This window comes from Lontra canadensis, unplaced genomic scaffold (assembly GCF_010015895.1).
Source record: "Lontra canadensis isolate GAN:19392208 unplaced genomic scaffold, GSC_riverotter_1.0 scaffold23, whole genome shotgun sequence".
Lineage (NCBI taxonomy): Eukaryota > Metazoa > Chordata > Mammalia > Carnivora > Mustelidae > Lontra > Lontra canadensis.
The window spans coordinates 14,069,973-14,093,459 of NW_022631017.1; positions in this window are offsets into that span (position 1 = coordinate 14,069,973).

The following is a 23,487-nucleotide window of genomic DNA, read 5'->3' on the forward strand; positions in this document are numbered from 1 at the left end:
GTAAGGAAACGGTAGGGTTGGAAGCCACAGCTCTGGAGAACCAGGTGTTTTTGCTTGGCCAATGCAGTCTTAGGGAATAATGAGTTAGTTATCCATGGTAGCAGAGTCCGGAAGTTGTCCTCCCCACATCCATCCTTTGTGTCTTCATTCAGAAAATTCAAAATCCAAGCTTTTGCTGGCACACTTTGCAGCCTCCCTTGCAGCTCGATGGGATGAAGTGAGTCAAGTCTTGCTGATAGTATGTGCGCAGAATCCAAGTTGCAGGCTGTCTCCTTACCAGGAGCGGTTTCTCCTTACCCCTGTCCTGCTGGTCAGAAGGCAGGTCCGGCGTGGGTGGTGGGGAGGTATCTGTGAATATGCAGCCCAGGGCAATGCCCCAGGGATGAAAATGTGCTCCAGAGAGAAGCAGCGATGGTCCCTGTCACGGGGAACCTCCACAGCGTCCCTTGACTACTCACACAGGGACTGTTGTGTAAGAGAGAATGGAACTCCTTTCTTGTGTAAGCCACTGAGTTCGGGGAATGGGGATGTGCAAAAACCAATCATTGTTTTGTATTTTACTCTTATAACACGATTATAGTGTTTGCTACGCTGATGTATTTACTTCTCTATGTCCTTCTCTAGAATATTTCTTTCTTTCTGAATTGCTAGCCAGGAAGAGGCATTCTGTGTTCGCCAAACATATGAATAATTGAATGCGGGGAAACTTTGTAGAAAAGGGAAGCTGGAGAACTGAATACAAAGCTTGATTTCACAATTTCCGTAACAAAGGTTTCCCCAGGTCTCTCTAGCCCATCAGCTAGGGCCCCATCAATAATGCAGGACACAGAGATGATGAATGTCTAAGTACTCATAGCCTCCCCCTCCCTTATCCCTGGAGGAAGATGCTGGTGTTTTCCTGCTCAGCATGCTGTACCACTACACCTCCATCCGGACCAAAACTCACACCCACATTTCAGATCAGATTAATTTGTGTAAGGAGCACAGCAAAATGAAGGTTTGTGTCAGAAAAGCCTGCGAGAAGGAAGCAGGGAGCAGGCTACAGGGTGGGAGTGTGTGGGAGCCTGGGAGGATGGGGAAAGGAGATTTGTAAAGAGACGAGATTATGAACTGTGTTTCCTTTTGAAAGTTGCTTGAGAGATACCAGTAAAGTCCTCTCTGACAGTGACTCCCCAGAATAAGATCAGGCTGAGGACACTGGGATTTTGTTTCCTGACAATAGTCACAGCTCAAGTTTCATGGCTTTTAAACCACCTCTTCGTGAAGGTCTTCAGCTCCTTCCTCAATTCACAAATTCCTTCTGAGAGTTCTAGATACTATCTTTCTTGTGGCCATGAATCCTAACCCTCACTGTGATGTTGGCTGCTCATAAAATCACAGGAAAGCAACCCGCACCCTCCATCACCGCCATGGTCTCCCAGGGGCAGCTGATGTCCCTGCCCACAGCAGGGTCTTCCTATGCTCAGGATATCTTCTGTCCTGGCCCCCTGGTCCCTAGGATTGACCAGGGAACTGACATCTGAGATACAGGTCCTTGCCATTTCACTTTCCTCCCAGGTACCTAGGCAAACATGAAAATAAGACTTCTTCTTTTCTGTTTCAGCTGAAAAACCATCCCTCGGTTCATACGGCTATGGTTTTCTCTCCCATTTGAAAACACAAGGCAGACTCCAGCTGGCTCCAGCCAGGAGCCGGTGTTAGTCGAACTAAGCTAACTTGCAGCGCGATGAGTGGAGCCCGAGTTTGCGTGAGCTCTTCAGCGGCAGGTGAAAACCCCGGGCAGGTTAACACACCTGAGCTGTGGTGTGGCTCGGGGGCACGAAGCGCAACTGCCAATAGCTGGCCGGGCCTTCAAGGGTCCACAGGCACCTCTACGAGGGTGGGCAGATGCCTTTTTGTGATTCCTCAGTCTGAGGAACCCCCAGTGTGAAGACTTGGCTGGACGCGGTTTCTGACGTTTAGTAAGTATTATTATTAGTTTCTGCAAAGGAGCTGGAAGCCTAAAGCCAGGTTATGGAATATGGAATATTCAGGAAATTGAGTTGATGGTAAACAAGACTACTGACTTACAGAAATGCACGTTGTTCTTGACATTTGACAAATACAATTTTGCTGTAGTTATTAAAGATACAGCTTCTTGTGGTTGGTAGGGAGACAATCTGCTGAGCGTGTGCAGAGCAGTGATATTTGGGTGGCATGGGACCTGAGGGCAGCAACCAGATGGCTTATTTCTGTGACGAGTATGATCCCTGCAAAGCTGTGTGTGAAGAAGTACAGGCGTTATTGGAATTTCTGTTTTACCATAGGAGAATTAAGGAATATTACTGAGTGGGTTTTCTGTCTATCCATCTTAATTAACAGGATTCCAGAGTATATAAGGCCATAAAATTAATCATTTATTCAGTATTCTGTGTGAGGCATTCGGTACTGATACTAAAATATTTCAGTAAATGTATTTGCTCAATAAAAAACCATGACCCGTCCTATAGGAAGAACAGAATATTTGAAATAACTTCCCTAATGTGTGGTTAACTTATGTAGAGGGCGTGAAGTCTGTAGCTGTTGGCTGCTCCCAGCATTGCAAAATCTATGCAAAAAAAAAGTGAAATCACACACACACACACACACACACACACACATGCATTAGTGCTTGATGGAAACAGAGAAGGAAACTAGGTTTCCTTAACTAAATGATATATTCTCTAACCTTTTGGATATTTGAAAGCTAATTTTAGCTCTGAAAACAAAATAAAGCTCATCTATTAAGTGATCTTTGGGATGCCCCAGGGCAACAGCAGATCCCATATATACTCACTGAAATGTCAGCATTTCTGTTCCCCTTTTCGGGCGGTGATACAGAGAGCCTCATTGTGTATTCTCCCCAGCAGCTCTTGCTGGCAGAGCCTCTGTAAAATCACAGTGGCCAATTCTCCTTCCCTGGGAATGGGAATGCTAAGGGAGGAGGACTCGCTTTAAAGTTGCCTTAAAGTAAAGGGATTTTTTTTTTTTAAATAGGTCACTGAAATTTATTTATCATATATCCAAGTCACGTCTGACATATGGGAAAATGCTATTTACATAAAACATTAAACATTAAAAAGAAATAGTATTTGTTTTTTTTTTTTTTTAAAGATTTTTATTTATTTATTTGAGAGAGAGACAGTGAGAGAGAGCATGAGTGAGGAGAAGGTCAGAGAGAGAAACAGACTCCCCGCGGAGCCGGGAGCCCGATGCGAGACTCGATCCCGGAACTCCAGGATCATGACCTGAGCCGAAGGCAGTCGTCCAACCAACTGAGCCACCCAGGCGTCCCATAGTATTTGTTTTTTAAAACAGTATTAGGATCCCAGGATTCTAAGAAGAACGTTTGATTCCAGGCCTGCATTGTAGTTATCTGCCCTGCTACAAGAAACTAGAGTGGAGGTAACCGGCAATATATTTTTCCAGATTCAAACATGAATGGATTTCATATGTGTGTTTCTGCATCTATAGTTCAGATGCAAGGTTTGCCCCTTAGTTCAGTTCACACAGCTCCAGCTCACCCGTTGGAGGAAGGGCTTGGCTCAGGCCTAGGGCAAGCTGAAGACACCTGAAGCTGGGGCCGGACCTTGGTGGGGGCCACTCTCCCCGTTTCATTGGGCCAGCCAAGCCTCCTGCCTCGTGCTGACAGTCTGCACTCGAGGGGCTCCTCTTGGATAATAGCTAGAGGGGACAGGAAAACCGAGTTCTGGGCAAACGGAAAGAACGTGCATGGAACAATAGGAAGTGTTGTCTCCCACTGATGTGCTCAAGCGCGCATGTGTGGGGGGTGTGTGCATGTGTGTTGAGTGTGCTGTGGAAGGGAGTGGGAGTTCTAAGAGTACACTGCCAACTCTTCTTGGAGCTTGAGAAAAACCCGATTAGATTTTTACCTCACGGGATGCAACAATATATAAATATATATAAAACACCGCAGAAGAATAAAAAAGAGAACTTAGCGAAGACTAAGAGATTGTGGACAGATCTGAGGAACATTTAGGAGTGTCAGTAGCACTTTGCGACTGATTGGATATGGAAAGCAAGGGAAAAGGAAGAGTTATAACCAGATTTGTGCCTTTAGCAACTGGGGCCTGTGTCCTTCTGTTAGCAGTGGAGACAGGAGGACATTGCCTGACTCACCTACCTCTTTGCTGCCACCCACAGCCGGCTGCTCTGTCGTCAAACTCTCAAATAAGACTGTCCCTGAATTCCTTACTATGACAATTACTTCATCTTACCACTGATAATATTTTTTTTTTTAACTAAAACTTGGGATACATATTCCTGTGTGGTCTGACATGGGCAAAACTGTCTTCCAAATGAGGATGAAAGATCATTGAGGTGGCTCTTGTTTTAGGGCTCCAAGGTTAAGCTCCACGGTTGGATCTGAAATGCTAGGAGCTCTTTGGGGGGGTGTGTCCTGGGTTCTCAAGCCGTTAGGAGAACCATATCTGACCTTACAAAGGCACATGAATTAGAAGACTGATCTGGATAAATCTCAGGATTCCATAATCTTCCCAAGTGGCCTCTAAAAGAATTATTTTCCCCAAAACATTTTTAATCTCATAAGGCCCAAAGAAAGTTAGAAAGAGCAAGCTGCTTCTTTCTTTTTTCCTTGGATAAAAAACAAAACAAAACAAAATGAAAAAACCCTAATGCATTTTCTTTCAATGGGCTAAAGTTCCATTTCACGCTGATTAGAAATTGCGTGAAGGAAACCATCCCAGTAGGCCCTTCGGTGGCAATGGGGGTAGGGGGTGCCCTGTTCCATTCACACAGCTAAAGTGCTCTGATGTTGTGCAGGTGGGCACTTTCATACCAGTAAGTAATGGAGAGAGAATGGTCTTTCTCTGTAGTCCTAGGCAACTACAGGAACTATGTTATTTAAGGTTCTATGTGAGTTATCAATTCTATTGATTAAATAAATGTTTCAAGACATCTCACTTGATCACTGCATCTTCTTTTGAGTTCTGCCTTTGGCTGTGTCTCATTTGTTGGAGGTGGGGGACAACTCCCCGTGCTGTTTTTATATGTCTTATGACAGCTCTTGTTCCAGATGTCTTTTCAAGGATATTTGTATATGGAAGAATCTTGAAAGACAGAGATAGAATCTCTCTCTGAGGCAGAGGGCAGATTTGTTTCCTGGAGAGGATAATAAAGATAATGTCCCTCTGGGACAAAATCTGGGTAGGTTTGCTAATGTTGCCAGCAGTTTGGATCCAAGGCTCCGAAGGAGATCCAGCGGGACCCGCTAAGAGAGTCCTTGGCCTTGCACAGGATAGAAATCAAATGCAAGCCAAGAGGAAGTGGGAGCAGAGTTCACTGAAGGTCTAGAGAGAGCAGATACAGATGCAGCGCCTGGGAGACTCAGAAAGGAAGGTAGCATGAGTATTGTCTTTGTTCATAGTCTGGGGATTTTTACTGAGGATTGCAGTCTAGTGTATGTGTCTTCTTAGGCATCTGAGAACCTGTTAGAACAAAGACAACAGCCCAGGTGTTATTCCTTGGAGCCAGGGGGTCTTGGCTTTGGATGCCTAGCGCTGGTGGTCTGGAGTATGCATGTAAGAGCTCCATCTGGTCACTTCCACCTAGTCCTTCCTTATATGTTTCTTTCTAAAGAAACTGTTAAGTCCTTGTCCCCTTGCAAGGAGGACATCCACAATTTGCATTCTGAGGCATGCATGAAGTGGGGTGAGGGAGCAGGTCCCAGCAAGAACAGAAGCAGGAGGAGCTCCGTGAGTGCTGTGAAGTATGTAAACCTGGCAATTCACAGACCTCTACCCCTGGGGTTAATAATACATTATATGTTAATAAAAATTAAAAATTAAAAAAAAAGAATAGAAGCAGGAAAAGGAGCAAAAACAGATTTTTATGGAGTCCTTCAGTTTCCCTGTCTCACTGACATCTCACTCTAAGATTGAGTGTCTCCTTCCCCCTAAGGTGGGGGGTTCAGGGCGGACCTTATGAGAACATGGAGCTCATTCTGCCTTCTGTGCTGTGATAAAGTCCTTTGTCTCTGACCAGGAGTCTCATGTCTTCTGCCAGCTTCAGTGAAGCTGTGGTTGGCTGACTTGTTAGCTTAAGAGCAGGGTAGAAATTTCAGACCCTTCACAATTCTTGATATTATTTTGTCTTGTCATCTCTTGAGTCATCATTTGACTTGAAGTTAAGGGAAATGTTGGTGAAGATGTGATGAGAACAACAAAAGGCAAATTGAGTGTGTTTAATGTTGCTCTCGTGGGGGGCAGCTAGCTTCCTGGTTATGTCTCATCTTTCCCTGCCCCCATCACAGTGAGCACCAGGCCAGTGCACCAGTGGGCACGCAGTTAGTATTATTATTCGTTTCACCATGTACTGAGCACCTCTCTGTACCAACTGCTCTTCATGCATGATCTCTGTTTCTTGCTACAGTTTTGAAAGTTTGGAAATTTCCCTGGCAAAAGGCTGAGAAAAGTAAAGGAACTTGTCCAATCTCACAGAGCCCAGTGATAGAGGCAGGGTTCCTACCTGTATTTATCTGGTAGCAAAGCTCATTTCCACCCACTGTAACCCCATGCTACCCCAGTTATGCAAATGAAGTTGAGAGCAGAGCAAGAAGCCTTTTAGTGGTGATGCTGACCAGTCTGCTTAACCTCCTCTTCTTAAATGACTATCATTACCCCATTTCCGGATTTGCCATCCTATTTTATTTAACTCCTGCTATTGCTGGTTCAGAGCAGCTCCTCAGCCCTTATTCCACTAACATCTCTTCTTGAACATACAGATATTAACACTTTTTTCACAGCTGACTAGAAATCTGTATGTGAGGAAATGGGCTAAGAAGGATTGAGTCATGCATGATCTAAGACAATAATGACAGGAAGTATAAGTTGAGCTGACCCTTGATGGCACTGAGAAAGTAATCTATGACCTCAGCTTCCAGTCCGTGGGATTTAAGATGCATCCACCGGAAACCCGAGTTGGGAGCTCACGTCTCCAAGCCTTCTCCACAGGGGCTCGTTTGAGGGATGGCTGCCGTCCAGCTCGGTATTTCCAGGAAATGAGATTTCAATTCCTTGTAATGTTAACTTAAAAAAAAAAAAAGGCATTTCGACGATTCTTGAAAAGAGATGAGCATTTGAAAGAAAGCTGAATGAGAAGATAGAAAAATCTACAGCTGGCTTCCATCCTCAGCTGCCTGGACCCTCCACCACATAGGTACTGGCTGTGAAATGCCCCGTGGCCTGAGAGTAGGTGGTGGACCATCCCCTACATGAGCGACCAATATGTACATCCCCAGAACTCCCCAAACTCCTCAGCTCTGGGGATGTCTTGGGGGAATGGAGGATTTGAAAATAAAAGTGTGTTTATACATTCACTCTCATCACCCGTTGCATTACTACTGTATTTTCCCAGCAGATTTTTTATTTTTGTTATTGCTTTCAGGATAATTCCAAGGTAAACACACTCTCAAATATATCAGGGTTCAGTAGTTAGCTGTTAGTTTAAACTGTCAGCAGAGTTGAGTGGGCAAAAATCATACAGCTAAGCCCTTTGGAGAGACAGAAATGTAAGAAGACCAGTATACTATGTAAAGACTACTAAACTATTATTCCTGTAAGAGGACTCAGGAGATGGTTCCAAGTGGTACAGAATGAAAAATATTGGTAAATGGGACTTACGGGATTGACCCACATCTCTGAGGCTCATGGAGAAGAGCCAATCAAGGGCAAGATCTTCCTTCTCCCTGCTTGGCTATTCCTTCTTGCTTGACTATTTCCATTCTGTCCCAGCCATGAAGCATGGCCTCTTGAACAGCGTGGGGTTCACTAGAGAAAAGTGGTGAGACCGAAGGAGGGGAGCAGGCTGGGCCAGGGAGGGTGCACCCAGAGCAAATTCCTAACAAGAAAGAAGAGAAAATCAGAGAGATCTGCAGAGAGAATGAGTGAAGATTTGAATGCAGATTTGAACACAGTTTAAAACAGCCTCTGGCCACTTCTACATACAAGTCAAAGCAACTACAGTTTGCAGCCCTGTGGGCCCAGCAAGCAGCTGGCATATTTGGGGGTTGATGTGAATCTTGATCACTGCAAATCTCATCCTGCCTGGCTTTTCAGAGCCACCCCATGGTTTGATTGGCAAAACAGTAGAGTCTCTCATTATCCAAAAGCATTGAGGGGTGTGTGTGTGTGTGTGTGTGTGTGTAAGCATGCATGTGTGTAATACACAACTGGAGAAGAGAGAAAATCCTGCCCATTCAGATTTGACCTTCCATATTATTTTACTTTAGTTTGTGGAACAATGTTCCATTTCTTATTAATGTTTTTAATTTGCATTTTTTGTTTTTGTTTTGATGTGAAAAATGTGACGCAGCTTTGAAAGCAATGGAGTACTGGAGATGAGGCGTGAGATGTTGTGGAAGTTGGGGTGTATGACCCCGGTCTGACTTGGTGTATCACCTTCTCATCTATGTATCTCTGCCCATATGTTTCTGGACCTGGGCACATCTTCCTCTGCTTTTCTCTCTGTATTACTTTTCTTGTAAACCATCTGTTTCCGTCTATTTCTCTCCTCTTTTTTGCCACTTTTCCCTGAACATTTCCTTCCTTTTCTTCCCATTCATTTATTCAAAGTTGGACTGACTGCCAGCCACTGTACATTGTTTCCAGAAATTATAAAACTCCTCCTTCCCCCCAACTCTGAATCTAGTACCTTTTTCATGCAGGCACTTTGATTGGTCTTATTTTCCAAAGTCAGTGACATTTGAGGAAAAAAAAATTTGTTTTGACCATTTCCCTGACCTGTGATGGAGTTTTCTAGGGCTACACATCATGTCAATCCTGTGTTAGTCTACACAGAATGTTGATACCCTTCAAGAACAGTAAGAAATAAGTTGGTAAAAGGAGAACTGGAGCTTTCAGGCATAGAGAAAGAAAAGACAAAAATTTCTGTAAAAATGAAACATTTAATCAAACCGTTTTTAAACTTTTAAAAACTTTCCAAACATAAAACACATGGCTCTGTAAAGCATGGAACAGGAACTGAAAATAGGACAAACTGGTCAGAGCTTGAGTTTTTCCAAATCTATAAACAAGACTTTTCAATCTCCAAACAATTCAGACTTGTGTCTGGGATACTTGCTAATTTATTCCTCAGAAAACAAACGTCCACAGGGCCTCAGTTCTGAGTACTTCCAGAATCCTGACCATAGTGAAGCTTCCAGGAGCCATCTTGCAGGTAGTTGGTACTAAACACATGTGGGTTCTAATTCATTAGAGAAAAAATAAATTACTTTTCCTCTGGAATACAACGCTATTGCCCTTTCTAAGAATCTCTCAATAACCTATAACTCCTGGAGGCCTCATGTTTTACACCAATAATTCCAGAAACTTAGAAGACAGGAGGAAAGACAGTATTCATTATTAATGAAAGGACTGTGCCCTCTAAGGAAACACAGGGCACTTAATATTCAGCTTACCTCATCTTTCCATCAATAAATCCATGCTCCCTAATTGTTTATGGCATCCTTTAGTAGGCTCAGTGGAGAGGATGACAACTAATTAACAAACATAGTTTGGCCTTAATTAAGCTGCCCTTTCCTGCCTATGATACTACTTCAATATAAACGAAGGTCCATCCTGCTGTATTTGACTCCCATCATAGAACTGAATTCCAGATTAATTTGCTTAAAGCATGATCCAATTAAGCTTTACTTAACTAATGAAACGTACATATTTTGTGTTTTAAATAAGGATGGGAATTCACTTAAAAGATTAATTTCTGTTTTTCCTCCCCCTTCTCCTGCTCCTTCCTAACCAATGGTCAATGAGGGTATAGTCTTCTAGGGCTGCTGTAACAAAATACCACAGATTGTGGAGCTTAAACAACAGAAATCTGTTTTCTTTGGGTTTTGAAGGCTGGAAGTTCAAGATCAAGGTGTTGGCAGGGCTGGTTTCTTCTGAGGCCCTTCTTCTTGGCTTATGGATTGTTCTCTCTCCCTGTGTCTTCACACCATCCTCCCTCTGTACGTGTCTGTGTCAAAATCGCCTCTTCTTATAAGGCCCCTCGTCAGATTGGATTAGAGCCCACTCAAATGGACTCATTTTAGCCCAAGCACCCCTTTCAAGGCACCTTCTCCAAATGCAATCATATCCTGAGGTACAGAGGTTAGGGATTCAACATGTGAATTTTGAAGGAACACAGTACAACTCATAACAGGGAAGAAGAGGTGACATTTCCAAGGGGAGGGAGTGGAGTTGAGTGGTTGAGGGTGTTGCTTCTGGAGCAGACCACCTGTATTCAGATTGTTGCTTTCCCACCTGCCCCCTGCATGACCTTGGGCCAACTACTTAAGTTCTCTGCCCTCCAGTTCTTCCATCTGTGAAATGGGTTAATAATCATGCCTACCTCAGGGGGCTTTTATAAAGATTATATAAGTGCTTTATACACGTGAAAGCCCTCAGTAAATTGTTCGTATAATCATTTCAAATTTTTTCCTTAAAATGTTTGAGAAGTATTTATACATTTTCCTCATAGGAGAAATGAATGCTGTGCGATATACTATAAAAACATGATTAGTGGATCTGTTAGTGAATTGAGATTAGTGGTTAGTGAATTGAGATTATTTTTTTAGGACAGGGGCGAGGATGTGGCAGAGTATAGGCTTGACTGAAATCTGTGACATATGGCCCAAATCCATTTCATGCCCTGATGCAAGGGTCATTATGTTTTGAGCATAAAAGAAAATTGTGATTACAAAATCAATTAAATTTAAAAATATAATCACAGATTTCAGTCCAGCCTGTCCCCTGCCATCCTCCTCATGCCTGTCCTATATCTCTTCCCTCATCGAACCAATGGCAGACTGCAGTTGCCTGCGTAGTTACACCTGAGCAAACCTGGTCCAAGATCGGGGCTTCCAAATTCAGATGTCTGCCTTCATTTTCATAACAAAACCCTAATTCTGGACCAAGGTTCTTCTTTACTGCTATACAAAGGTAGCTAAATATTTCTGGAGAAAATGTGATGACCCTGTGGGGTGGCTTCACTAAAATACCATGGTATCCAGCCTCTCCTGGGCCCTCTGCACCCCTGAATCTTTTTCCTTATCCCTGGTCCACACTGTCTCCCATTTTTCTAGGCAGCTATTTCCCATTCTTACCTCACATTCAGTCCTGTGCCCATGACAATTTTCGTATTCTTCACAGGGAATACAGTGGTTCTAGCAACACCAACCTGTGTGACTGCACACACCCCATGTCGAAAAGCTCTCCTCTGGACCTTGGCTTTTGCACAAGGGAATGCCTTCTTTTCTCCCAGGCTCCTCTGCTTTGGTCTGACTTATATTTATTCTTCTTTGAAGACTTGGCTCAAACATGGCATCATCTTCTCTGAAGCCTTCTTCAATCAGCATTCCCACCTGCCCCCAGCGGAGCTGTATACCTCCGTGGTGCTTCCCCCACACCCTGTCCACATCTCTAGTTCAGTCTTTATGACATTGCTATGCCATTATCTATCGATGAGTCCATCTCTCCCAATACACCGAATTCCTTGTGGCCAGCAACCCTGGGTGTTCATTATTGATTCTCACTGTCTAGTATAGTAGATATCCCCCAACATGTCCCATCTTTCCTTCATTCCACAGACTGCATCGAAATCATTTGTGGGTGGATCTCCTAAGAGACAGAGGTCAGAATCTTACTCATTTTTCCTCCTGGGTCAACTGGGGTTTTTAGCTGCATGGAACAAAATCTACCTGTGTTGATTTAAATACACAAGGATTTTGCTAAAAGCAATTGGATAGCTCACTGAAACAGTAGGGAGATCAGAAAGTCAAGCTTGAAAATAGGTGTGAAGAAAGAAATTAAAAGCAGCTATGGCCACAGTCTAAGCCATAACACGAAATAGGCCACTTGACACCAAAAGGCACTGCCTTCCCACTGGCACTGCCGACTGTTGCAGAAACTAGAGGCTGTTACAGCATCTGCCATAGTCCTCCCTCTTGGTGGATGATCCACCCTCCTACTTCCTTCCTACTTCCTTTGAGGTTCCTCTGGGTCCCAAATCACCCTGCAGCACATGCATCTGATTGGCTAAGCCTCAAAGTACCAAGAGTCTGAAAGCAGGAGAAACTGGGAAGGTGAGGAGTTGATGTTTGCAGCCTAGTCAGAGAAGGTGGGGACATTTCTCAAATGAGGAAGGTGAATCAGGTAATGGTGGCCAGAAAAAACATGACAAATATCTACTACAGATCCCTCAAGATTAGCACAGCCTGGCAAATAGTAAATGCTAAGTAAAGACAGATAAAAAGTAAAGTATTAATCAATCTCCTCTATGTTTCTAGAAACCCACACTACCCAGGGGAATCTTGACCTGGCCCTACAGTCAATATTTTTTAGGAGGAAGAGATGAGGAGGGAAAGGATGGGAGAAAATGAGTAACATGTGTGACATGCTGTGATGTGCTGGCCACGGAGCAGTCATATTAGGTAAGTCCCTCCTGGTGATATGACTCTCACTGCAATGTGATGTGTGGGAGGCAAGGACCAGTCATGGCTGTGTGATCACTGAGTGCATCCTTGGGGCCTAGCACAATGTTGGCACACTGTAGGTCTTTGATAAATATTTGTTGGTGTTGAGCAATCCTATAGAGGAGATACTCTGCCGTTTTGCTGATATTCAGATTAAGTACTCTGGCAGTCCCAAAGCCAGAGTGTAGCAGCTTGCCTAGCACCCAATCTCGTGTTCTTTTCATCCTCACACCTGAATGGATGCTAAAGTACGGATAGCCAATATGCAGGCTATTTGGAGGAGTGACATCAGCAACATGGCAGCCTAAGATGCCCCTCATTTTTGTCCCTTTTAACATCATAAATCATAAATTTGGCAACTATCCACAAACAGAAGGGATTCTGCGGGAGTTGTGGGGCCCAGCAGCATACACCAAAGGACCCGCTACCTGGGCATTGGGCGATCGACGGACCCTAGTATGGGCGTGGAACTGCCAGCAGCCTGTCAGCTGGCTCCAACTCCTTTCAGCTTGCTGTAGTCCAGGAGCACCCAGAAAATGTGGACTTGGGCAGATACCACAAACAAGGGAGACTATGTAGAAGTTCCAGTGTCCTCAGAAGAAGTTCCAGCACTCTGTTGGGGCAAAAACAAAATGAAAACCAAAACAAAACAAAACAAAAAAAGAGTTTGGATGTGTTTGAGTGGGTAAGAGGAATTTGGCCCACATTACCCTTCCTCCCCTAAGACAGCACAGCTTAGAGAAAGCAGAGTCCAAGGATCCTTCCCCTGGGAGACAGGGAGCATTGAGTGAGCTCCTGGGATGGGTTGGGGCAGTGGGTGCAATAAGTGAAAGGGATTAAGAGGTATAAACTTCCATCTATAAAAGTCATGGTTATGTAATGCTTGGCATAAGGAACACAGTCAATAATATTGTAATAACTTTGTCCGGTAGACAGATGGTAACTAGACTTATTGTGGGGACTGTTTCATAATGGAAAAAAGAAAAAGAACCGATGGGCAGAGGAACAGAATAGATATTTTTCTGAAGAAGACACACAAATGGCCAACAAGTACATGAGAAGGTGTTCAACATCACCAATCATCAGGGAAATGCAAATCAAAACCATAATGAGATATCACTTCACATCTGTTAGAATGGCTGTTCTCAAAAAGGCAAGTATTAAATGTTGGCAAGGATGTGGAGAAAAGGGAACATGTGTGCACTCTTGGCAGGAATGTAAATTGGTTCAGCCACAATACAAAGCAGTACAGAGGTTCCTCAAAACATTAAAAAATTAAAAATCTGTATGATCCAGCAATTCACTTGGGTACACAGCAGAGGAAATGAGAACAGAATCTTGGAGAGCTTTCTGCATGCTTCATTGCAGCATTATTCACAATAGCCAAGATATGGAAACAACCAAAATGTCCACTAGCAGATGGATGGGTGGATAAAGATGTAAGGTGTTACATGCATATATAGAACGATGTAGGATGTTTGTATATATAATGGAACGTTATTTGGCCATGAGAAAGAAGGACATCCTGCTGTTTGTGACAATATGGACAGATCATCGAGGACATTACAGTGAGATAAACCAGGCAGAGAAAGACAAATATCGTAATGATATTCCTTATATGTGGACTCTAAAAAATCTGCACTCATAGAAACAGGGAGTTGAATGGTGGTACCCGGGACTGGAGCACTGGGTGAATTGGAGAGAGGTTGGTCAAAAGGTACAAACTACAGTTAGAAGATGAATAAATTCCGGAGATCTGATGCACAGCATGATGGTTATAGTTAATAATACCATATTATATACTTGAAAGTTGCTAAGAGACTAGATCTTAATTGTTCTCACCATAAAAAAGAAATGATAATTATATGACATGATGGAGGTGTTACCTAGAGTTACCGTGGTCATCTTACTGCAATATGTCAATTATCCAACCAACACACTATACATTTTAAGCTTATACAATATTATATGTCAATTATATCTCAATAAAATATGCAGGGTATGGCTTGTGTAAAATTCTACGGATTGTTTTAAGCTTCTGATTAGCGAAATCTTTCTGAGGATCTCGTGGAATTGGAATCTGACTGCTTGCCCCCCACCTCCCAAAGAAATGACATTATTAAGTGCATCTTCTTTCAGATTATAGGCTTTTTTGAAAAAGACTCTGATCTCATGGCTCACAGGGTTTCAAAGCTCAGTTACATCCTGGCTTTTTAGGTAGGCGTTTTCAGTCTTCAGAAGACAGAGCAGGTTTTCTATAATGACCAAATGGCGTGTCCCTTGTGGCACCGTCATCGTTCTCCTGGCCCACTCCTCGGCTGGCCTATGTGCCTGCTGGAAGTGCCCAAATGAGACTGGTTTTGGAAGAAATGTTTTCATCATGAGAGTTGCATGCAGGCAAGCCTCCAGCCTTTGCTGGGCATTTTACACATTCCAGCCTTTTTAGTTCCTCTATCAGAGAAGCTTCATGCCCTCTAGTGGTGTGAGCAGCAGAAAGCACAAGCTGACCTAGATTCCCTTCCACCCCGGCCATTCTCTTGTTAGAGCCTTCACTGTCCAGAGCAAGCAAGCGCAGGAAACCAACAAACAACTCTCCGCGCCTCTGTTGTCCAGGGCCCAACAGTTGAAAACTTTTTAATGAGGAAACTTTCTCCATGGACAAAAAAGTATTTACGTACATTTGATGAAAATAAAAGGGAAACTTCGGCAGGGCACACCTGGCCGTCATATGTGGACGGGGCCTGGAGGCCAACACGCTGTGAATGGTCGCCTGGCGTGGCACGGTTCAGCCCCCTCACGGTGTTCCTGTATCTCCCGAGGCGCTGAGCCAAGGCCAAGCCATTGAGGGCTCCTCTGCTTCGGGGTGGGCTTGGAGAGGAAAAAGAGACACGCCCTCAGCCTGGACAGCTCAGTGACCATCAGGAAAGGGCTGAGCCATGGTTTTCTTTTTGGAAGCACACAACGACTCAATGGGAGATGACTTTGGCCTGGCCCTGATACAGTCGCATTTCTTGTGGGAGCTGTCTTGATACAGTTGACAGCACACTGGCTTTGAAATCGAATAGTTCCTCCTGCACCAGACACCACTGGTTAGCTGTGTGCTTGTGAAAAATTAACTTAGTCTCTCTGTAAACAGGGTTAATGATACCTTTCTCGCCTAATTCCTGTGCGAACTAAATATCTATCTACCTACCTACCATATCATACAGACTCACACACATATATGAAGTGTCTAATATGATTCCTAACACTTCGTAGGTGCTCAGTGACAGGCAGTTCCTTTATCCCCCCACATTTTCACCACTGTATATGCTCCTCTCAGATATCTCTGTGCTAGAGAAGCCAGCAGGCCATACACATCATCGGGCGGGACCCTATGAACATTCCTGCAGTCTGCATATTACTCAGTTCACCTGTTTATGAAATTTCTTAGGCCTGATTTTTAAAAATTCCAGTATATATGCAGTGTTACATTAGTTTCAGGTATACAATATAGTGATTTAATAATTTTATATAGTACTCAGTACTCATCATGATGAGTGTACTCTTAATCCCCTTTAAAGGTCTAAACTTGTATTTGTCAGGTTTGTTTTTGTTTTGTTTTGTTTTGAAATGACAATGGAGAACTGAAGCTTGGAATTTCTTCTGTAATCTAGCCTTGGTAGGGCACAAGCAATCTTATTTTTCTGTGGAAAATATGAGTTGCCTTTAACACACTGAGATTCTTATCTGACCCAAAGACTCCCAAGTTCCCTTCACTGGCTAAAAAGGAGTTAGGATTAGTTGTGGGTGCCAAAGAGGTAAAGTGTGGTGACAGCAGGCCCTGCAGTGAGGAGGGGCCCTCCTGGAGTCAATGCCCAGCAGCTCTGGCCACATTCTCTCCTGGCATCCTGTGCAAAAATGCCAGCCTGCCCAAACCCAGAAGCGTTCTCTCCACGTACTCACACCAACCTCAGGATCCAGATAGGTCTCCCAGGATGGAGTGCAGGAGAGGTGGGCAGCTGGCTGTCCATTATAATATTGCCCCTCTGTGTCAAGTTTTTCTGTTCAACTTTTGGTTCAACTTTTAAGTCCATCTGTACTTGGGAGTAATCGGGATGATTTTCTAGGATCAACAGAGCAGTTTCTGGAAATTATTTCTCATAATTAGGCAAGCTGACAACAAATAGGGTGTTTAGTACGGCGACATGTTCTCTGTATATCCCTTAGACGGGATGATGAAATCAATTGAAAAAATATTTTCAAACACCTCACAATTGACCTTTATAATAAAATACAACCTATTTTTGTCAGGTGCTTTCCCTGAGTTGTGCCTAACTAACTCTGAGTCTCCTGACTCAAAGGTGAAGGGAGCCTCTTGTGTACAGTCAACCCTAGTGGAAAACACTGGGGAGGAAAAGAAGAGAGGCAGAAATGTGGAAATGTAGATTAAATGATCATTCTTCTTTTAAATGTCTGAAGTGTGTCATTCACTAAGTATTTATTCAACATCTACTATGGGCCCCGGAAATCTTCTAAAATACTGGGGGCACATCAGTGAGTAAAAGAGACAAAACCTCTGTTTCCCTCATGGAGCCTCCCTTCCAGGGAGGGAAGACAGTGCCATGATGAGCCCTCTCGGACCCCAAGGCAAAGGAGAAATCAGTAACATTGATCCTGCCTTTCAAATGTTGATATTTTTGCTCATATCATGGATTTTTTTTTTTTGCATTTTCATCTTTAAAAATACTGCATCAAAATATTTATCTTGCCTTTTCTTTTTTTTTTTTTGGTGTCCCTTAAATTTTGTGCCTGAAGCAACCCTCACTCCCCTCATTAGCCCTGGCCATAAGACAGATGCAGGTGGAAGCGCGGGAGGGTCTGAAGGGCAGCACCCTCATCTCCCCTTCCAGACCTCTGTAGGCGCGGTCCCCAGCTGCTGGAGTACTGACAACTCACAGCTGGATCCCTGCCCCCAGGGAGGCCAAATGACAATGGTACCCGTCAAAAGCCAGGTGAGGACAGATACCACACTGAACCCCAAGTCAGAGTCACAGGCAGATAGATGGATGCACAGAGAGCTGGGGGAATGGTTGGATTCCCTAGAGGCAAAATCAGTCTGTGCCAGTGATTCTCAAAGTGTGGTCCTGGACCAGTGGCATCAACGTCACCTGGAAACACCAGTTCTCAGGCTCCAGTCCAGACCTACTTGATTAGAAACTCTGGGGGTGGGGACCAGCCATCTGTAGTTTCACAAGGCTTCCAGGTGATTCTGATGTACTGATCCGTACAGTCAAGAGAAAGGATCAAGAGGAGGCTAAGAGCAGCTGTGCCAACAAGCAGTCAAAATTTTTTGACAAGCTTTGGATCTGAACTAATTTTCAGACTCAGAGCCCACTAACTGAAGGAAGGCCAGGTCCTCAGGAAGAAGTATCTCAACACCTTGACATGTCTGCATGACAATGACTACCCCAGTCCTTCCCCAAAGGGACCAACAGATATTTACTTGGGTACCCATACCCCGGGCAAAGGAATTAGCCCCAGACTTCGGGAAGTGTTGGACACAAGGTCTTAGTTGATAACGGGAACCAGTATGCTACAAATCACGGTCCTCTGGCAGAGCAGGTATGTGGGGGCCAGGTAATAAATGGACTCACAGCCCAGGTTCACTTCACAGTGGGTCTAGTCAGTCCGGGGACCCACCCCATGCTTATGTCCCTGGTCCTTGATGTATCATTGAAATAATCAGTTCTTGGAAGTTGACAGAATGCCCACTTGCATATATTGACCTGTGAGCAAAAGCTATTATAGTAGGGAGGGACAAGTGGGAGGTTCTGAAGCTTCCCCTGGAACCTTCCTTGTGGGCAGACTGCAACTTACAAACATCCCAAGGCAAATAGCAGGAACTAGTGCCATCCTTAAAGACTTAAAGGAAGCAGAGTGGTAATTCCCATCATACCTCCTTAACTCATCAGTCTGACCCCTACACAAATTATGTCCTGGAAGGTGTCAGCAGAGTATCCCAAGCTCCGTCAATTAGCAGTTCCACTTGTAGCTGCTGTGGTATGACCCAGGCCCCACCACAGCAGCTGATCTAGAGGACTGAAACCCATGGCCTCTTTCTTCTACTCTCCATTCTAGGTTTCCCTCACCCTTGGTTAGCACCTGTGGTGGACAATACCATAAATGAGTAAATGTTATAGTATGTTAGATGATGAAAATGCTATGGAAAATTGGTTAAGGGGAAAGATGTTTTACACTTTGGGTTAGATAATTTAGGTATTATAATTTATGGTTATGGTAGGTTTCACTGAAGTGACATTTGAACAAAATCTTGAAAGTGAGGTTGATCTCCTCCCAGGGATAGGCACTCCACAGATAAAGCAATAAGGGTAAAGGCCCGGAGGCTGGTTCATGTCTGGAGAATTACAGGAACAGCAAGGTTGGTGGTAGCATGTGGCCAGACGTATAGGGCTTAGAGGTCACTATTATAAGGACTTGGCTTTTACCCGTAACGTGATGGGGAGCCACTGGAGGAGGGTCTGAGGTAAGAGTTATCATGACCTGACTGCATTTATTAACAGGATCGCTCTGATTACTGTGCTGAGAACAGCCTGTAGGGAGTCAAGGAGGGGAGAACAGTGGCTTGGAGGGGGGGCAGATAGCAAATTTGGTGAGAAGTGTCTAGATTCTGGATATATTTTTAATAGAGAGGCCATAGGATTTGCTGACAGATGGGTTGTGAGATACAATAGAAAGTAAATTATCAAGGATGACTCAAGTCGTTGAACCAAGCATCAGAAGGATAGAGTATCCACTTAATTTACCAAGATGGGTAAATTTGGGAAAGGAGCACGTGGAGAGGGACAAGATCAGGAGTATAATTTGGAACACATTGAGGTTCAGACGTCCTTTAGATAACTAAGGAGATATGTTGAACAGGAGCTTGATCCTGGCATTTGGAGCTCAGGAAAGGCATCATCAGCTACTAGGTAGGTTCTGAGAGCCCTATGATTCTGTGAAACTAATGGAGATAGAAAAGAGCCAGGGGCCACTCGGACATTAAATGTCTGTGAAAAGAGGAACTGGGTAAGTTGCAAAGACTGAGGAGGCCGGAAAAGGTAAGGTAAACCACAGACAAGTGCTGTCCTGGAGGACAAGTGAAGAAGGATTTCAGAGAGGGGAGTAATCAGCTCCATCCAATCAAGTAAGATTAGGACAGAGAACGAGCACTGAAGGTCACTTTGATAAGGCTATTTAGACAGTGATGAGGCCAAAAATTTCAGTGGAGTGGGCTCAGCTGAAGGCAGAAGAACTGAAGACAGGGGAATGGACAACTGTCTCAAAAAATTTTGCTAAGAGGGGAAACACAGACATAGTGAGGAAATAGGGTCACGTAAGTTGTGTGTGTGTGTGTGTTTTAACCAATGGTGGAATAATACAGTAGGGAGGGAGCCTGGGGAAGAGTGCTGAGTCTGTGTCCAGAAGAGGCAGGAGGGGTGGGATCTGGCACACAAGTGTAAGGTCATAGCAGTGTGGACAGTCCCTCTGTTGCAGCGGAGAGAAGGTGCAATTCCTCTGCTATTTCCAAGTAAACTAGGTTTCTGGTAATTCAGACTTGCCTCAATTTAGCTTTTTATTCAGGTTGACACTAGTAATGTCACTTTGGTCAGGTTATTTAGTATCTCTAGGTTACAGTTATCTAATTTATAAAATGAGAATAACAATACTACCCATTTTAGAGAATGCTGGGAGGATTACATGAGTTAAGAATAAATATTTTCATCTAAATATCGAAAAGTGCTTAAGGAGTAACTAGCACATAGTAAGCAATCTAAAATAGGTAACTTTTTTTTTTAAGATTTTATTTATTTATTTGACAGAGAGAGATCACAAGTAAACAGAGAGGCAGGCAGAGACAGAGAGAGGGAAGCAGGCTCCCTGCCGAGCAGAGAGCCCGATGTGGGGCTCGATCCCAGGACCCTGAGATCATGACCTGAGCCGAAGGCAGCGGCTTAACCCACTGAGCCATCCAGGCGCCCCTAAAATAGGTAACTTTTACCCTTTACCAACAGATATTTTTAATGGAGCAATAAAAAGTGAGGGGAGTTGAAATGTTCCAGAACCTATTCTTTCAAAAAAAAATTACTTAGGGGTGTTTGGCTGGCCTGGTTGAGAGAGCACACAATTGTAGATCTCGGGGTCATGAATTCGGGCCCCCTGTTGGCTGCAGAGATTACTTAAATAGACTTAAAAAAAAAAAGGAAAATAACATTCTATAAAAAAAAAGAAACATCTCCACTTTAAAAAAATTACTTAAATGTCTGAGCTTTTCCCTCATTTGTCATAGTGGGTATCACCTGAACTATGAATGGTATTGATGTGAAAATCAAGTATCATATATTAAATATGTTTTGAGAAGTAAGTACTAATATTATGATGATTGATACATTACAATTAAAATTTCATCGGGGTAAATAAGTACTTAAAACCAATTTAGAAAAATTTCAGTTGCTGTGAATTTAATTTTGGCTCAAAGTTTCTTTGAAATTCAGTTTATTATAACATTTTTGGGGAAAACTCTAACAACATCCATATATCTAATTATAATGGAATTAAAATTTCACAGCTTTTGTAACCTTCATGAACACATAATGATATTGGGAAAAAAAGGACTGGATAGCATCTGGCAGCTGACTTCCCATTCAAGGATGTGTTGTGTTATACAGATACTTTATGTTTTTCAATCTTCACTAGTTCTTGGGGGCAAAGTCTGTAAATAAGGAAGCGTCTGCAGGAGTTTACTGGGCTCCAGGTGTCATCCCCCATCACACCGAGTCCTCTCAAAAGACAGAAAATCAAAGCTTTCTGATATGCTGGAGCCCTTAAGGCAGCTTTGCGTTTCCCTTCTTGCAAAGCAGTTTAATTTCCCAACAATGATAAAATAAGATTATCACAGATCAATGTTATGTGAATCCTCAATTTGAAGTCAACCTGGGTTATCTGTAATTCTAGAAGGACTAAAGTGGGCCTAAGACACATGTATCTTCCCATCACCCTGGGTCTACTTCCTGCTTTGTGGGCAATTATGAAGTTGAAAATTTGGAAAATGTTAAAATGTATCTTAACTGCAGAGATTATTCCTCAAGAATAGTTTGAGTAATATCCTTCACATACTCCCATCTATTTTTATTTTCCTCCAATTGTTTCTAAAACCTGTAATAGTTTGGTAAGAAAGTAATTCACAGGAAAATGGAGGCCTGATAAGCAGTGACGCAGCAGACAGCTCCCTCTGTGGCCGGCCTTTTACATTTTTCCTTTTTGTAACTCCGTAATACCTGAGTCAGAAATGTCTAATCCTCTGCTTCATGGAAAGATCCTTGAAGACAGAAAGGTCACACTGCTGGCTAGTGATCATTCAGTTCTAGAACCGATTTACCTGATACCCAATTTGCAAGGCTCTCTGGTTTCCTTTATGTATCAGTAGGCTTTGAAAAAGTTAGATCCAAAGTATTAAGCAATATTTCAATACTGGCTTGCTTTATTATGAAAGTCTTAAACCATGAGAGCCCCCACATAAAAAAGCACCTGGTACCAATGTTTGCTTCCTGGTCGTTCAGCTTGAACTCTAACCAACCAGAGAGAAAACTGGCCTAAAAACCATTCATGCTCACAAGATAAATAACTCATACCCGAATTCTTGGGGAGATCAGGCCCAGTGTGTATATCCTATTTCCCTCCTGGGACTGTATCCTGAATCGGCATATTTACATAGACACATCAACAATTTAGTTAAGTCTAACTTCTCTGTCAAGTTCACTTTTAAGTAGTAAGTACAATATTTAATACAAGCTTAATAATAATATTTAATACAAGTATTAAATTTAGATGCATCTTTAAGCTTTTAATAGAGACAGTGGAAGTGATAGAACAACAGAAAATTGTGTCATAGGGAGCAATTACCACAGCTTCCTGTATAGGTCTTCTGAGAAACAGGGAAGGGAATATGTGGGCAATGGCGCCCCCATATACCTGAGGGGCTATGGCACGTGTTGCATGGGCCATGGACAGCAAAACCCCTACTGGAGTGAGTACATATGTGACCCAGGAGCCTTCTTTCATCCTTCTTGAATGTTCACAGTATGGAAAGCAGACATGGAAGAAGTGATTCTGAACACTGAGGAATACACAGTGGCCTAGCCTGCCACACTGTGAATTTGTTAAATTTGGAACTAGGCTGTCTGGTAAACTGAGGTTAACCTGGCTATAGGTCGTCCTGGGTGATCTAGACTTTCAGTGTAGTTTGGTTCTGAATTCCTAAGTATTGTGGATTGGCTAAATGTGAGTTCTAGGTATCCCCTTTGTGGTTGACCTAAGATTTTCTCTAGAATTGGTCTTCCAGTCATTCTATCAGCTAGGTGGGTTTTGCACTTGAGGAAGGTATTAGAAGTACAGTGTTTATTAGAATTAAAATTCACCAACCAAGAGTAGTTATCTATTACTAAATTTCTGGTATACCTTCAGAAAAAGTTTAAAGTTTAAATTAGGCCAAACAGTTAAAGGTACCAGAATAATAAGCTGATTGTCTGTATTTCTACGAAACACTAAAAATTATAATAATAAAATCCCTATTATAAATCTTAGACTATCACGCATACATTGAAGACACTATCTTTCAGAGTCAGAAAACTCATTTCATAATTATAATAGAGTTAAAATTCTGGTTTGGTCTCACAAAGGATAATTTTTATTGTGTTTAAATAATTTTGTTATTGGGGCACCTGGGTTGCTCAGTTGGGGTTAAGTGTCTGACTCCTGATTTCAGTTCAGGTCATGATCTCAATGGTCATGGAATCACCCCTGCATTTGGCTCTATGCTCAGCATGGAGTCTGCTTGAAATTCTCTCTCTCTCCCTCTTCCTCTGCCCCTCCCTCCACTCTCTCTCTCTCTCTTTCCCTTGCTCTCAAATAAATAAATAAAA